General features: G+C 48.3%; 1 protein-coding gene across 1 annotated transcript in view; it reads left to right on the top strand.

Annotated features, from left to right (window-relative positions):
- Nucleotides 1-12,462, top strand: part of BRCA1 (BRCA1 DNA repair associated) — an 84,843-nt gene that overhangs the window by 22,746 nt on the left and 49,635 nt on the right. The gene's annotated exons all lie outside the window — the stretch shown is intronic.

Here is a 12,462-nt window from a genome sequence, read left to right as displayed (position 1 = left end):
TAAGAAACCTAGTTTCCCTTTTAATGTCCTACAAAGAGGAATGTTTTGAAGAAACTTCTCTCCTTTCTCCCTGACTATCCTGGGAATTTTACTCTACCCTTCTCGTTCTCCCTTAAGCCTCAGTTCTCCTAAACACTCTATGAAATCCCAGAAAAGCCACTCTGCTTGTGTGCTGTGCTGTTGAGACGATGACTTCAAACTAATTCTCCCACACATGCTGCAACTCCACCTTGTTTACAGCTTTCTGTGCAAATTCTTATCAATTTCACTTATTACGACTGTGTCACTTCACATGCTTTTTACTCCATCCCCTGCTATTGTGATTAATCCCCTCAGATTGTGTTTCAGTTATCTTTAGAACATAAGAAAAGCCAGACTGGATCAGGCCAAAAGCCCATCTAGTCCAGCCTCCTGTGTCTCACAGCGGCACATCAGATGCCTCAGGAGACCTGCATTCTGGTGCCCTCCTTTGCATCTGACATTCTGAGGTAGCCTACTTCTAAAATCAGGAGCTTGCACATCATGGCTTGTAACTTGTGATGAAGTTTCCTCCAGAAATTCGTCAAATTCCCTTTAAAGGCATCCAGGCTTGATGCCATCACCACACCCTGTGGCAAGGAGTTCCATAGGCTAATTACACACTAGGTAAAGAAATATTTTCTTTTATCTGTCTGAACACTCGATATTAGTGGATGTCCCCGGGTTCTGGTGTTGTGTGAGAGGGAAAAGAACATTCTTCTCTCCACTCTATCCATCCCCTGCATAATTTTGTATGTCTTAATCATGTTCCCCCTCAGGCACTTTTTTTCTCAACTGAAGAACCCCAAATGCTGTAGCCTTTCCTTGTAAGGGAGGCACCCCAGTCCAGTAATCATTTTGGTCACTTTCTTCTGCATCTTTTCCATTTCCGCTATATTCTTTTTGAGATGTGGCGACCAGAATTGGATGCAATACTCCAGGTGTGGCCTTACCATCGATTTGTACAATGGCATTATAATGACAGTTGGCATCCTTCAGTCTTGGAAGACTATGGTATTGCGCTCTGAATAGTGGTTCTGGAACAGTGTCCTCTCCAGTGTCCTCTTCAGCGTTGCTGAAATGGTCCAATGGAGAGGCAGAAGCCAATACGGTTGGTTCCAGCGGCGTCGCAGGAGTTGCCAGAACGTGACTGTGTTCATCCATGAACTGCCTCAGGGACTCCAGCTCTGGATTTTGCCTCAAGGTTGACTCCTGAAGCCTTTTCCATAACTGGATGTATTTATTATTATTAACAGCCGAAGGTGGGTAGCTCCTCATCCCAGGCAGGCAGGTTAAATGAAAACTTCCTGTGGTGAGGAGCACCCCCTGGCTTCCCAGACTGACCTCACCTGGCAGAAAGCAGGTCGAGTTTTTTGTTGCTCTGGGCAGCTTCCCTGTCCAGTGCCTCCTTTTGCCCTTCTGGGCATTTTTCTCTGGGCCCTTTGGCCCCCCCTTTTTTGGGAGCATCTGCTCCCCACCTCTTCTGCTGGCCGCTCAGCCTCCCCGCGTCCTCTTGGGCTCCTGGGGTCTGCGACCTGTCGGAGCAGGTCACGGCAGCCATTTTGGCTGCCTGGGGAGCGTGTGTCAGCTTGGCTGCGCTCCTAACTGCCGCTTGAGGGGCAGGAGAGGGGTTGCAGCTCTGGCTGGACAGCTTTAGGGCCCCCCGCCTTCTATAATCCTGGGGGGGGGGGACTTGGCTGGTAGCCTGCTCGAGTGCCGCCAGCAGCAAAGGCGCAAGAGGCTCTTTTTCAGCTGTTCCCGAGCTTCAGCCACGTGGCGTGACTGCGGGTGGCTGAGAGCCAGGATCAGGCTGGGGGAAGTCGCTCACATGCCCCCCTCCCCAGCTCCCTCTCTCTCATAGAGGTTGCAGCTGCGGGCGTCGTTGGAGCAGCTCTGGGGGCTCGCGCATGCAGCCCGACCCCCCCATCTCTCCGAACGGTTCCACCAAACGGTGAGTCTGATTTGCCCCTGGGCAAAGGGGTCTGGCTGGTTCCCCCCCTTTTTTTCTCCTGGCGCCCTTAAGCACTCCTTCCCCCCCTTTCATGCCCCCTGCCCCTTGGAACGGCAGAAGAGGCTCAGAGCAGACTGGTCTTGGTGGGGGGGCAGGCTCAGAGAGTGAGCGAGTTATTCCCTCCCTCCTTTTTTTCTTTTCTCAGCGCCTGAAGTCCTCTGCCATGGCTAGCCCGGCTAGAGACTCTCCAGTAGTACTCCCCGCCTCAGGGGGGCCAGCGGCTTCTGTTAGCTGGGAAGGCCTTTCTGCCACCATCCAGTCCAGGGTGCAAGCCTCTGTCTCCACCAGCATGGCTTTGGCCATGGCTTCCTTGCATGCCTCCATTCCTGGACTGGGTCTTCCCCCTCGGCAAGGGCCATCCACCCTGTCTCAGGCTCCCCCTGTTTCTCCTCTTGACCATGCTGAAATCGAAATTGAGGTCTCTCCTCCCCCAGCTAAGAAGCAAAAGAAGTCTGGCACCTCCAGTGGTCATCTAGACCACTCCTGGGTCGTAACGGAGTTGGATTCTGAGGCTGAGGGTTCTCTCCCTGGATCAGCCTCCAAGGATGGGCAATTTTCAGAGGAGGATGACGCCTTATCTGATCAACTGCACACCCTCGTTTTTCCCCCAGTCGAGTTCCCTTATTCCAGGGCATAATTGACACCCTGGAACTTCAATCTGCTACACCTCAACCTGCTGACCCCCAGCCTCTCGCTGGGGGTCCTCCTCTGTCTTCCCTAGTCATCAGGAGCCCCTTCAAGGGTTACCACTCCCTGATTATTTCAAAGACTCATTGACAAGGAGTAGGCCACTCCTGCCAAGCCCAGGGACTCCTCTTTGCCTATGGGAAAATTTTACAAGGTGGCCAAGGAGGACCTTCCCAAATTTAAGCTGCACCTGGTGGATGCTCCAGTAGCTGTCCTGGGCTCTCCCTCAGTCCTGCCTACAGACACAGAAAGCCTGCCCAAGATCCGGTGTGGCTTCCTCCCTTAGTGCTAGGGCACTAGTTTTGTGGATGCAAAAGTTTGCAGAGCAATATCAACTGCCTTCCAAGGTTCCAACTGCCTCTGACCTCCGGAAAGTGGCTTCTGCAGCAGCATTTATAGCAGGCACCTCGGCAGACTCTCTTCAACTCTCAGCACGAGCCATGGCTGCTGGGGTGGCAGTTCGCAGAAGTACTTGGCTGTGTAATTGGGACCTAGATGCCGTGTCGCATGCCAAGGTGGTAGCCCTCCCCTCTCATGGGACCAAGCGTTTTGGAGAGGACCTGGAGCCCCTCTTTGTGGAGACCAAGGGGAAGTGCAAGGTCCTTCCCACCAGACCCAAGCCTGCTAGATCTACTAACAAGCCTCATCAGCATTCCTTTCGTGCTCACCCCTCAAATTCCAGCTCCGGGAATTTCTACAAATCCCAGCACCCCATCTGGCAGCCTAAGAAGTCCTCCTTCAAGCCCCGCTCCCAGCAGTCCTCCCGTTTTCCTGCCAAGTCCAAACGACTGCCTGCCATCCTTTGCCATCCCCATAGGTGGAAGGCTGCTGTTCTTTGCTCACAAGTGGGACGCCGCTCCAATGGACCAGTGGGTGAAGGACACCATGCACAAGGGCTACTCCATCAAATTCAAAGCCGTCCCATGGGACAGATTCATGCAAGCCTGCAGGCCAGCTTGCCAAATCAAGCATGCCCAAACACTGGAGGCCATTCGCCATCTATTGCAGATTGGAGCCATTGAGCGTGTCGGAAGACCCGAGTGGGGCCGGGGGGTCTACTCGCACTTCTTCACTGTCCCCAAGAAGCCCGGAGAGACCCGAGCCATTCTCGACCTCAAGTGGCTCAACAGATGGCTACACCAGCACCGTTTCAAGATAGAGACACTGAGATCCATCCTGATGGCCATAAGGAGGAACGATTTCTTGACCTCGCTGGATCTTCAGGAGGCTTATCTGCATTTGCCCATTCTACCATCTCACAGGCGCTCTCTCTGTTTTGCCTACAGTGGCGCTCACCTCCAGTACCGCTGTCTTCCATTTGGGTTGACTTTTGCGCCGAGAGTATTCTTGAAGGTTCTAGTGGCTCTCATTGCACACCTGCGCACCCAGGGGGTGGCGGCTTTCCCTTTTCTCAACGATATCCTTCTGAGTTCAAGTTCATTTGAACAGGGACAGCTACACATCAGCAGGACCATCCGCTGCCTGGTTTTGTGATCAACAGGGACAAGAGTCATATAGTTCCCTTGCAGCGTATTCTCCATCTGGGTGCCATCATAGACACGCGCCTCTATCAGGTTTTCCTTTCTCAGGAGCGTCGGGACAAGATCACCCAGCTTGCCTCCTCCGTCTTGATACGGAGATCTCCTAACTCTGGCATGCCTCCTGGGCATGTTTACTTCATGCCTAGACATCATTCCATGGGCCAGATTCAGGGCAAGAGCCCTTCAACACCTGCTCCTGTCCTTCCAGGATCTCATCACCAACCGGAGGAGCAAGCTATGAAATCTGGACCTGGCCTCCAAGCTGAACCTTCACTGGTGGCTGCAGCCACACAGACTGAGCCAGGGTTCCCCCATTTCTGTGGTCGAGTGGACAGTTCTCCATACAGATGCCAGTCTCCTGGGCTGGGGGACAGAACAGCCCAGGGAAGGTGGTCTCTGGCAGAGGCTGCGCGAAGCATCAACTACTTAGAGCTTTGAACCAATCTGTTAGCACTGAGGGCCTTCACTCCCCTTCTGAGGGCCAAGGACATTCTGGTTTACACGGACAACATCTCGGCCAAGGCCCCCATCAGCCGACAGGGGACACACACACTCAAAGTCACTGCAGACTCAAGCCCGCTCCCTGTTCCTGTGGGCAGAAAGGAATGTTGCTTCTGTCAGGGCGGAATACATTCCGGGAGTCAGCAACACCATGGCTGACTAGCTGAAAGGAAATCGACCAGTCAGAGTGGGAGCTCCACCCTCAGGCTTTCAGGATGCTTCTCAAGCAGTTCGGCCCCTTCAGGATGGACCTTTTCACTTGTCACCTCAACCACCAAGTTCCTTAGTTCTTCAGCAGGGGTCGTTGTCCTCAGTCTGTTGGCACAGACGCTCTTCATCTTTGTTGGCCAATGGGCGCCTTATACACTTTCCATCTGACCAAGCTCATCCCCGGGGTCGTCTCCAAGATCAGGTCGGAGTGTGCAGAGGTGCTACTAGTGGCTGCCTTCTGGCCTCATCATCCTTGGTTCCCAGATCTGATAGAGATGTCCACCCTCTCCCCCCCCCTGCGCCTGCCATCGAGGGAGGATCTGCTCCTGCAGGGTCCAATCTGTCACCCTCAGCTTCAAATGTTACACCTAGCTGCCTGGAGGTTGAGCGGCGCAGACTAGCCACCTTGGGCTATTCAGATCCTGTTCTCGGAACCCTGTTAGCAGGCAGACAGCCCTCCACCAACAGGGTCTACAATTACACCTGGCAGGCTCCAGCAGTCTGGTATGCCTCTCGCAATACATCTCCTGAGTCCATTAAGGTGAAAGACTTCTTGGAGTTTCTCCAGTCTGGCCTTGAAAAGGGCCTTAGTACTTCCACCCTCAAAAGGCAGACCTCTGCTATCGCCTCCATTCTAGGTTACCCCAAGGGTACTAAATTAGCTTCCCGCCCACATGTAAGGAAGTTCATCCGAGGAGTCTCCTTGCTCAATCCTCCCCCTATAGCTAGGGCCCTTTCCTGGGACCTTAACCTGGTCCTGAAAGCCCTTTCCAGACCACCCTTTGAACCCTTGGCTACGTGTTCCCTCAAACTCCTTACATATAAAACTGCCTTCTTGGTAGGGATTGTATCAGCCAGGAGAGTTTCTGACATAGCGGCCCTCTCCATGGCCAGGGAGCTTTTCCAGGTCCAGGTAAATTTGAGCTTACCTGTGAATTCCCCTTCTCGGTGGACTCCATGGTGGGTTCAGTCCCCCGCCCTCGCAGCTTGATATGTGGGACACTCATTCTCTCACCTCCAAGATTCTGGTTAAATTCATCCAGTGGTTTCTTCTGGTTAGGTTGCTCTAGTTCAGGGGTACTCAATAGGTGGATCGCGATCTACCGGTAGATCGCGAGGCAAAATGAGTAGATCGCGGAGTGCCAACCCCCCCCTTCAGGTGCCTCTGGGAGGAAACGCCGGGAGTAAGGCCCATTGTACTCAATGGGGCTTACTCCCAGGTAAGTGTGGCTAGGATTGCAGCCTCACAGCCTAATCCTAGGCATGTCTACTCAGGAGTAAGTCCTGTTATACTCAGTGGGGCTCAGGGTACACCAACATACATTGTACACATAAATGTTATATGTTATGATGGCGCGAACATTGTAAAAAAAACTCTGGTAGATCTCCGGGCCTTGCTGGGTTTCAAAGTAGCTCTCGAGCCAAAAAAGTGTGAGCACCCCTGCTCTAGTTGATCCTTTTACCTTACTGTACAGTTTGGGGATCCAAGTCAGCCCAGTTAGAAATCTGTGTTTTTCTTGGGGTGGCTGCCTTGCATTTCTCCTCAGTTCCGTTTTTGCAGAGATTTGAGATTCCTTATTCAGACCGTGCATTTGGAGAGGATGTTCCTTCTCCAGTCTTCTCCAGTCTCCAGTCCAGGCTTTTGCAGTCTGGGAAGCCAGGGGGCGCTCCTCACCACAGGAAGTTTTCACTTGACCTGCCTGCCTGGGATGAGGAGCTACCCACCGTCGGCTGTCTGAACCCACCATGGAGTCCACGGAGAAGGGAAATTCACAGGTAAGCTCAAATTTCCCCTTTTTCTAATGATTCCAAGCGTGGAATTAGCCTTCCTAACCGCTGCCACGCATTAGGCTGATACTTTCATCGAGCTGCCCACCACCACCCCAAGATCTGATTTGTCACAGACAGCTCAGAACCCATTGTCCTATATGTGAAATTTTGGTTCTTTGCCCCAACGTTCATTACTTTACACTAACTTACTTTGAAATGCAACTGCCATTTTGCAGCCCATTTTCCCAGTTTGGAGAGATCCTTCTGGAGCTCTTCACAATCCCTTCTGGTCTTAGTATGTGGAAAAGTTTAGTGTCATCTGCAAACTTAGCCACCTCACTGCTTAACCCTGTCGCCAGGTCATTTGTGAACAGGTTGTAAAGCACCGGTCCCAGGAGAGATCCTTGGGGCACTTCGCTTTTCACCGCTCTCCACTGTAAAAATTTCCCATTGGCACCCACTCTCTGTTTCCTGGTCCTCAACCAGTTCCTAATCCATGAGAGGACCTGCCATCTTATACTCTGACTGTGGGGTTTTCTCAGCAGCCTTTGGTGAAGGATTGTATCAAATGCCTTCTGAAAATCCAGATATCTAATATCCTCAGATTTGCCCGCATTCACATGCCTGCTGACCTTTTCAAAGCATTCTAAAAGGCTTGTGAGGCATAACTTGCCCTTACAAAAGCCATGCTGGTTCTCCTTTAGTAAGGCTTGTTTGTCTATGTGTTTAAGATTTTATCTTTGATGAGGCATTCCACCATCTTACCTGTGCAGACGTTAGGCTGACTGGCCTATAGTTTCCCGGGTCCCTTTATAAAGATCAATGTAACATCTGCTATTCTCCAATCATCTGACACTGTGGCCATTTTCAGCAACTTACTCTTCAGTTTTTTAATAACTCTTAGGTGGATGCCATCTGGGTCAGGTGACTTATTGATCTTTAATTTGTCAATTAGGTCAAACATTTTTTGTTTTAACCTCTAGGTGGCGTGTAGCTCAATCCTAACTTGTACTGGAGCAGGCAGGCCAGTGGAAGTTTGGGGCCAGAAGCGGTTCAACCCAAGGCAAGGGGAAAACTTCTCCTTACCCCGTGTTACGCTGCACTGGCCCCAATGAGTCTACCCAGATCTGCACCACCTGATCCTAGCAGAACAGCGCAGCTAGGAGTCGTTCTGCGTTGCCCAGGAACTTGGCTTGGATCCGGCATAGCTGCTAGATCCTGGCTCCCACTCCTGTCCGCCTGCCCCCAATAATGCCCTGCCTCCTCCCCGCCCCCCTCAGAGCCTAAGCAAGCTTACCCCACGAGGCCTGGATCCGGTGCAGGGAGCCCAGCGTGACTCCTTGGGCTGGTTTCCCCGACTCCTGAGTTGGCGCAAGTGACTTGTGGCAGCCTAACCTGGGGGTTAGGGTTGAGCCCTGAATTCCTTAGTCTGGAGGGGCCATTCAGACAGTGGTATCTGCCCGAGGTCTTCTACCATGAAGACAGATGCAAAGAACTCATTTAATTTCTCTATCATCTCCAAGTCTCTTTTTATCTGTCCTTTCCCTCCCTCACCATCCAGAGGGCCAACTACTTCTCTGACAGGTTTCCTGCTTCTTACATATTTGAAGAAGCTTTTATTATTTCCTTTAATGTTGCTGACGTTATGCTCCTCAAAGTCTTTCTTGGCCTCCCGTTTACATCTTCTTACATTTCTTTTGCCACAGTTCATGTTCCTTTTTATGCTTCTTATTAGGGCAAGATTTCCATTTAAGGAAAGAAGCTTCCGTGCGCTTTACAGTCTAACTTTGCTCGTTAGCCATGCTGGCACGCTCCTGGACCCTTCTTCCCTTTGCAGAATACACTTCCGCTGGGCCTCCATTACTGCTGTTTTAAACAGCCTCCGTGCACTCTGAAGAAAGTGAACTCTTTTTACCTTCTCTTTCAACTTCTTTCTAACTAGTCTCCTCATTTGGGGGAAGTCTGCCCTTTGGAAGTCAGGAGTTTTTGTGTTGGATTTGCTTGGCACTCTTCTCCTGATATGCATGGCAAAACAGATTGCAGCATGGTCATTGTTCCCCAACGGCTTAGTAACATTTACATCTCTAACCAGTTTCAGAGAACCACACAATATTAAATCCAGAGTCACTTGTCTTCTGGTGGGCTCCATGACTAGCTGCTTTAAGGCACAGTCATTTAGCAAGTCAAGAAATCAGGTCTCTTTTTCATGACCAGAGCACGAATTGACCCAATCGATATGAGAGTAATTGAATCCTCCATGATTACAACCTTGTCTCTCCTTGATGCCTCCCTGATCTGTTTCATCATTCCAAAGTCCCCTTCAGGTTTTTTGTCTGGAGGATGATAGTATGCCCCCAGTATTACATCACTGCTCGAGACTGGTTATTTAACCCACAGCAATTCAATGTTGGAGTCAGATCCACCTTCAGTCTCTGCTGGATTCTACCCCTTCTTTAACAGAGATGGCCACCCCACCTCCAACACACCCCTCCCCATCCCTCCTATAGAGTTTAAAGCCTGGGATTGCGGTATCCCACTGATTCTCCTCATTCCACCATATTTCCATTATACCCACTATATCAATTTTTTTTCCTGGCCTCCAAAGATTCCAGTTCCCTGCTCTTTGCTTGGAGACTTATGGCATTTGCATAAAAACACTTAAATACAGAGTCCCACAAGATGGGCTGCTTATTTGCTTCTTTATCATTTGCAATTTATTATTTTTTTGAAATAGTATTCTCTTCCAAGCAAACATGACCGGTATTAATTTTATAGCTCATAGAAGAACACTTCCATATGCTTATTTAGAGTTTCCAATCCAGTTTTGAGCCCCTTGAGCAAAAGGTTCAGTTGAGTATGAAATTGTGCTGTCCATCCACTAGGTGTATCTGATGAATCAGCCTCCTGTTTACAAAAACTCATGCCATAATAAATGAGTTGGGTTTTCTTGGGATTTCCTGTAAACCAAAGGATTATAGTACTCTGTCTTTTTGCTGCATTAGTATAGGAATCATGTGGAGTGAAATTTCTGGGGTATATTCTGTGACTTTATTATGGGGTGCAAAAACAAAATCCATTGGTGAACACCTTTTTTATTGCTAATACAGTGGACGTGGGCCAAGTGTGTGGAGTTGCATCCTTTGCTATCGATTAGCTACGTGTCCCTCACAGAGCTCTTTACAAGCTTTGTGGAAAGGGTTTTGAGTGCAAGACATAACTGGAATGGCAAGGTTACTTTCCCAGATACATAATACTTCAGATAAATTCCTTTGAGCCATACATTTTAGCCACAATAGCTGTGTGGGGGAGTGACGTTTTAAGAGTTCATCTTTAAATCAACTTCACACATTTGACTGTCCTTCCCATCATCAAAATGATATTCTTATTGTGTCTGCCAGTTTCAAATTTCTGCCGCCATGACTTCCTTAAAACTAAATTAAAACTAAAAGGTAATCATTTCTTGAATTTCATAGCTAAAGCTAGAATTGTCCTCAAGCCCACCTATCTCAAGAATGGCACAACAGTTCCAGATGATGTAACCGTGGTACCGAGTTGCCAGGGAAAATACAGACTACATAAACCAGAAATACAGAAAATTACATAAATTACATAAATACAGAAAATACATAAATACAGAAAATTACATAAATACAGAAAATATAAACCACAGTGAGATTTTTAGACAATTTGACCAAGCAAAACCATCCATTAAGTGCAATCCTAGGCATGTCTACTTAGAAGTAAGACCCATTATGTTCAGTAAGACTTCCCAGGAAAGTGTGTATAGGTTTGCAGTCCAGGTTATCTCAGGGACACCACATCACCCTAACTTCCTGACCCACAGTACAATTTATGCATGTCTACTATACGCATAGAGTTTCCAATCCAGTTCAGTCCAATTGTATGGAATTTATTCCCAGGAAAGTGCAAATAGGATTGCAGCTTCAGTGGTTCTGATAGTTACTAAAGCCTCAAAAGAGTTTTGTGTGTGTGGGTTACATAAGACCCATGATCAGTGGTTGGGGATAGAAAAAATTCTTGCCTCAGAAGTGTCCTTTTTGTGTACCCATGGATTCTCTTCAGTCTGAGGTGGGAGGAAAACCTCTATCGTTGACACTGGATGGCCTGTTCATTTCTGATAGGAATCCTGTTGGGGGCTGAGTGTGTGGGTCTGTGCACAAAGCATTGTGAGATGCACTCTCCCCCCCGATGGGCTTTTGCAAACCTTCCTTCCACATACACTGCCTTTCATATTGAAAGATACCTTTCTCATTCTGAAATAATTTTATATACAGTATATGCAAAAAAATACATATATAGATAGAACAGCTATTAATATGAACAGAGTGGAAAGCAGAAGGAACATACCCAGTTGAAAAAGCAGGCATAAAGACAGATTGCCTTACTCTCCTGTTCCTCCTCCCTTGTTCTCTGTTTGTTGTAGCTACTGTAGAAATGTTGTCACTGTTGTTGCAGTCAAAACAGCAAATTGGAAGCACGAGTAGCTTTCAGGGAAGGTGGCAGCTGTTGCTGGGTTGAACAAGATGTAGGGCCTAGTTCCTTCTCTTCCTACTCCATTGCTGCTAAGAGTTTCTATACTCTTACTATGCCGTTTCTATACTCTTACTTCTGCCGCTAAGAGTTTCTATACTATAATGTTTTGCAAATCTTGTCTGCTTCATGCTGGCTTCTCAATCATGCTAAAAAGCAACTGTTACTTGCAATATTTTTTAAAGTGCTATTTATCTGCTAGGAGCCTTTTCTTGGTTAAGGGCAATGCTCACCAGTCTTTGTTAACTGAATGAAAAGACCCTGAACGCAGAATAAAGGGACCAGATGAACTCTGCCTCGGCTGGTGTTCACAGCAGGCACATGTGAATCCAGACTTCCACAATTACACTTTTGAAATGGACAGCAATTTACTCTCACCTAAACATCAGCCATAAGTTTTAGATTTTGTATGTCTTTATATTCTGCTTTTTTTCTGCCATACAGAACTGACAATGACATTCGGCAATATAACGTTCATATAAAACAAAACGCATTAAAATGAAATAAAATAGGAAGCACAAAGGGCTCTCTCTAGAACTAATATGTTGAGAGAGAGAGTGCATTGCCAATTTCCCACAGTAGTTCAGTTTTATATGAATTGGCTAAAAACCTAATCAAAACATATACCTATCCCGCTAGTTACCTGCTGCTCAGGGATGCGGAGAGCAAATGGAGTACACTGGGTTCAGAAACAGGCCCCTGAAGAAAGAATGGGTGGAGGGAGAAGGGAAGAGGCACAGAATTAAAAAGAGTTATACAGCACCTAATGCCAAAGATTTGAGCAGGGAGAACAGGCAGGGAAGTGAAGGAATAATGAGGTCTGAGAGGAATGGGGGGGTTACTAAATTTTCCATTTGTTCTGACTGGTGAGGTCACCTAGGATTGCTCCATTAAGAGATGAATAAAATGGTAACATGTTGTTTCATTTTGCAGCTGTTTACCCTTTGGTTTTGCTATGCATTAAAATTTGACCTTGTTGGCCCTGTGACATGGGAGCAGAAGACTTAGCAATGCAAATCCAGTGTTGCATAGAGACTTTTCTGCAGTAGCTTGTTCTGTTGGAGTTGGGTTAGAAAACACAATTATAGCTCTGTAAATGAGTCACTGGGATATTTGCTCCTCTCCCTCCCTTCTGAAGCACTTCTGGTGGATTTTTTGGGAACGGCTGCTGCC

Source organism: Tiliqua scincoides, chromosome 5 (assembly GCF_035046505.1).
Source record: "Tiliqua scincoides isolate rTilSci1 chromosome 5, rTilSci1.hap2, whole genome shotgun sequence".
NCBI classification, from domain to species: Eukaryota; Metazoa; Chordata; class Lepidosauria; order Squamata; family Scincidae; genus Tiliqua; species Tiliqua scincoides.
The sequence above is the reverse complement of the archived record's forward strand: the minus strand, read 5'-3'. Positions and strand labels throughout refer to the sequence as shown.